The sequence below is a fragment of the Dromiciops gliroides genome, chromosome 2 (assembly GCF_019393635.1).
Source record: "Dromiciops gliroides isolate mDroGli1 chromosome 2, mDroGli1.pri, whole genome shotgun sequence".
NCBI classification, from domain to species: Eukaryota; Metazoa; Chordata; class Mammalia; order Microbiotheria; family Microbiotheriidae; genus Dromiciops; species Dromiciops gliroides.
Genome location: NC_057862.1, coordinates 590,413,322 through 590,418,838, shown reverse-complemented (window position 1 = coordinate 590,418,838; position 5,517 = coordinate 590,413,322). Strand labels below are relative to the sequence as shown.

General features: G+C 34.1%; 1 non-coding gene across 1 annotated transcript; it reads left to right on the top strand.

Annotated features, from left to right (window-relative positions):
* The first annotated feature begins 342 nt into the window (after positions 1-342).
* On the top strand, positions 343-446 carry LOC122744959. Its single transcript, XR_006355284.1, has one exon. It is a non-coding gene; the product is annotated as a U6 spliceosomal RNA (small nuclear RNA).
* The last annotated feature ends 5,071 nt before the right edge of the window (positions 447-5,517 follow it).

Here is a 5,517-nt window from a genome sequence, read left to right as displayed (position 1 = left end):
TGGAATAGAAAAGCATTTAGTAAGTGGCTATTACATATAAAGTATTGGTCATGGGAGCAGCTGGGTAGTGCATTGAATAAAGCATTGGCCCTGGATTCAGGAAGACCTGAGTTCAAATCCAGCCTCAGACACTTGACACTTACTATTTGTGTGACCCTGGGCAAGTCACTTAACCCTCATTGCCTCACCAAAAAAAAAAAAAAAAAAAAGATTGTAATTGGTGATTCCAAAGTAGAATATGCAGCCATATCCCCCCAATCAATATTTTTTGGGTAGAGGCACTGAGTCCAAAGGTCAAAATAGAATATGGCTCTTAACCACCTCCAAGAGATACTGGATTAGGTGCTTGCTTCAGCAGCACATATACTAAAACTGGAATGATACAGAGATTAGCATGGCCCCTGAGGAAGGATAACACACAAATTCATGAAGCGTTCCATATTAAAAAAAAAAAAAAGATATTGGTTTAGGCTTTATAGAAACTGGGCAATAAGGTCTGGGGAAGAAGAAAGAAAAGATTCCCTATAGACTGTTTCTTCTGGATCCTTGGGTACCTTTTAGGATATGTGACAGGTAAGCTGGGACAGATGAGGGAGAAAGTCACTTATTACAATATCATATAATATTTTATATCACATGGTACTATATTTCTGTATTATCTCAGTTGGACTTTTAGTTACTAAGGGGACATTCTTCCTACCCCAGAATCTACAACATTTTTCTATACAATGTAGGTGCTTGGCAAATGTTTGTTCAATTTGAATTTGAATCATCAAATGGCATTACTCTTTAGGTGTTCTAAGGTCTCAAATTATTTTCCAATGTCTAAGAATACATTCTGATCAGGGGCAGCTAAGTGGCTCAGTGGATAGAGCACTGGCCCTAGATTCAGGAGGACCTGAGTTCAAATCCAACCTCATACCCTTGACACTTACTAGCTGTGTGACCCTGGGCAAGTCACTTAACCCCAACTGCCTCACCCGATAAATAAACAAATAAACAAACAAATAAATAAATGAATGAATAAATAAACGAATGAACGAACGAACGAATGAATGAACAAATAAATAAATAAATAAAATACATAAATAAATAAATGAAAAAATACATTCTGATCAAAAGTTTTGATTTACTTTTCAGATCTGAAAATATATCTTAAAGGTTCTGCTTTATCGCTAGATAAATGAATTAGTAACCACACTCATCTTCAACTACCTATTCCTTAGCTCCTATAAACAATTGCAGTTATCCCTTCCACATCATGGAGATTAGGAGGTACTGCACCTCACAATCTGGAAAACCCACATAAAATTTTTGGCCTTCCCTTTGTACAGGAGAAAAAGTCTGACTTGTTTTCTTTTTATGGGGTGTTTACAATAATACGCACATATTTTATGCATTTCTGAGTTTCTATACTTTTTCTGTGTGATCTGCTGACCTTCACATATCTATGCCTTCCACAAAACTCCCCCCAAATTTCCATTTACTTTCTTATGCTGACTCATGATATATCAAAACCATGATGCGGAAAGAGTTGTGATGTGAATGGGATAACTATAGTTATAAAATCCTTTTGATTCTATCTCTATTATATTTCCCAAATTTTTTCTTACTTTCCAACTCTCACATCCAAACAAACACACCTTCCTACTAGCCCTTATTACTTATTACGTAATTTATTGCAATAGCTCCCTAACTGATCTCCTGCCCTCTTATATCTTCCCCTTTAAATCTGTCCAATACACTGATTACAAATTAATCATCCCAATAAACAGCTCTGCTTGTGTAACTTAGGGGTAGGAAATGAAATTGTGTGTGTGTGTATATACAATGATATATATATTGTATACCTCTACCATTGTATATTGTACATGTATATGTGTGTATATATGTATGTATGTGTGTGTATGTATGTGTGTGTGTGTGTATATATATATATATATATATATATATATATATATATATATATATATATATATATATATATATATATATATATATATATATATATATATATATAATCACCTCTATCATTGCAGGTAACTACTTTCTCTGAAACTCATTCTTAAAAGAGTTGCCTAAGGGGCAGCTAGGTGGCACAGTGGATAGAGCATTGGCCCTGGATTCAGGAGGACCTGAGTTCAAATCCAACCTCAGACACAATACTTACTAGCTGTGTGACCCTGGGCAAGTCACTTAACCCCAATTGCCTCAGGAAAAAAAAAAAGAGTTGCCTAGAGCATGGAGAAGCTAAGTGAGTTGACCTGCTCAGTCTATGTCAGAGAGGGACAATAATTAAGGTTTTCCTGAAGTCCAAGACCAAGTCTCTATTCAGTCTGCTGAGCCACTTAGTGTCACCTAACTACCCCAAAATCATTAACTAACAAATTATTATTTTTGTTATTATTATTAATTTGTTATTAACAAATAACATCCAAATTTTTTAGTTTAGTTTTCCTGGCCATCTACAATCTGGCTCCAGGCTTTCTTCCTAGTTTTAACCCCTCAAATATTATATGTTCAAATTAAACTGTACTTTTTGTTGTCCTTTGAATATTTGTCACCACTTTCCCATTTCTTTACCTTTGTTCATGTCATTGTCTGTGCCTGAAATACCCTCTGACCCCAACTCTGCCTGTTGAATTGACCATTTTAATGCTATTTCTTTCATGAAGGAATACCCCTTGATCTTCCTAGCTAGAAGTTTTTCTTACTTACTTATTTCTTCTTGTTTGTGCCCCTCTTGTGCACTTATATTTTATATTATGTACATTTGTAATATAACAGCTAGATGGAGCTGGGGAGAGAACACTGGGCCTGCAGTTAGGAAAACATACATTCAAATCCAAGCTCAGACACATAATAGCTATGTGACCTTGGGCAAATCACTTAATCTCAGTTTGACTCAGTTTCTTCAACTGTAAAAAAAATAACAGCATCTACCTCACATTGTTTTTGTAAGGATCAAATGAAATGATATTTGCAAAGTGTTTAGCACAGTGCCTGGCTCGTAGTAGATTCTATATAAAACACTTATTCTCTTCTCTCCTACTGTTCTTTTATTACTGATACTACATAAATTCCTTGTAGATAAGAACAGTATCTTCTTTATTTTTTTCATCTTTCTCATTGTGAGATAAGTTCTTTAAACATAGTAGGTGTTGGGCAGCTAGGTGGCATAGTGGATAAAGCACCAGACCTGAATTCATTAGAACCTGAGTTCAAATCCAGCCTTAGACACTTGACACTTACTAGCTGTGTGACCATGGGCAAGTCACTTAACCCTCATTGCCCCGTAAAAACAAACAAAAACATAGTAGATGTTCACAAACATTTATTCAATAAATATTTATTGAATGAATGGATGGAAATGAAATTTGACTTGTATCATGATAAAATTTTGGAACCCCCAAATAATAGCATGTTGCTAGTAATCATGCTGTAAACTTTTCAAAACAACACTAGAAATCCATTAGAGAAAAATAAAGAAATGTTTGAAAGTAGATTAAATTCAGAGTTATCCATATAGAAGCAATTATATCCATGATAGTCTTTAATAATAAAAAACCTAATTTCTAATTTATTCAATTAAAAATATATATAAAATTATATTAGCCAATTACCATGTACTCGATTAAACCATACATTATTCAACATTTTGATCCTTTTTGATTATGAAAGTTAAGTATAAAATGGTCACTACCACATATATTCTACTAAAATAATTATCAGATTATAGTAAAAGTTGTAGCTAGGTGCTAAGTTTTTTACAAAGTTAAATTCTACACCAGTTGATTTTTTAGTAACTCCCAGTTCCAAATACATCAGCAACTATATAGTAAGCATTTGCCATATATACCTCTACAGAGTCCTACTCCAAAGCCTCCTCATGTTATGGAGAAGACCCTGAATTCTTCACAATCTTGCTAGAAGAATACAAGATCAAACTGATCCTGTCACACTGGAAAGGCTTCAAGAATGGGTATAGCCCCAGAAGCCAACTGTATCTGCTTTCTGATGACAGTCTAGCTAAATTCAGAGGTATTCTTTACTGTTAAGACTTGCCACTTGGAGTGTAAATTTTTGGCCACAGAAACCCATGATACAAACAAAATACAAAAAAATGGCTCTATATTGTAACACAGCTCCTCTCTATGCCTTTCACTTCCACAGTAATAGTGGGAGACTTTCAGAAAAGGGAGTAGAGCATACTAAGAGTTAAATGATCTATTAGAATTAATTTAGTTGTTGATACACTAAAGGTTAAATTCTTATTCAGTGACTAACAAGAGGACTAATTAGAAAAAGCTTCTTAAGCATTTTTAGTGTCAAGGACCTCTCTGGCAGACTAGGGAAGGCTACAGACCCCTCTGCAGAATAATATTTTTAAATGCATTAAATAAAACCTATAACTACAAAAGAACCCAATTATGTAGAAATAGTAATTAAAATATATTTTAATTCACTGACCCTGAGTTAAGAATCCAAAGATTAGAGAAACTGAGTCATATTGATCTTGATATTCTCATTACAAATGAAACCAGAAGACAAAAGAAAGTTATACGTGAATGGAGGAATGATTCAAAGGTTCTCCTTGGTGAACCATAAAGAAAAAGGAAATAAAAAGAGTTGGTTCTATCATGTGCCAAAGGGAAAGAAACATAAGTTAATGGAAAATGTGGTCATCTTATATATGCTCAGGTTAAGCTGTTAAAGAATAAAAGCAAAAATAATTCCACTTATGTCTTATGTACTACTACCTTTTTCAGAGAATTAGAAAGCAAATAAATTCTATGAAGATCTCAGTAAAATGATCCAAACTAAATCATCATATTCTTTAATGTTCAGTGACCTCAGTGTAAAGGTGAACACAGGAAAATGACAAAAAATATGCCAGAAAACATAGTTCAGGAACAAAAAACCAAGAGAAGCTAAAAGCGTGTAGACTACGAAGAAGCTTTACACTACATCATGATTACTTCCTTCAGGAAGAGAATAAAAAGGCACTCAATATGAAATTGACTCTAACAGACAGAAAATGGTTGTGAGACTGTGTAGTACAATGGGAAAAACACTTGCTAAAGAGTCAGAGGGCCTGAGTTCATATCATCCCTCTGACATTTACTATCTGTGGAGCTTAGACAAGTCACTCAATCTCTTCAGGCTTCCGTTTCCTCATTTGTAAAATGAAGGAGTTGGAGAAGATGGAATCTAAGGTTCTTTGTAACTCTAAATATCTTATCTTATGGTTATTGTTAGGTAAATTATTTCCAAACCAACTGTCTGTGTACAGGCAAATCATTAACTTGCCAGAGCAAAGAAAAAAATTAATACCAAATTAGAATAATAAAAATGATATGATGTCCAGTTTAATGACTCTAACATGACCTATTTAAACAAACTATTGATTAAAAGGGTGGAATGGATAAAGGAGAAGACACTGACACAGATTATCACCATTTCCTAAGGAACTTCAACCTATGAAATCAATCACCACAATGAGGAGACCAATAAAAC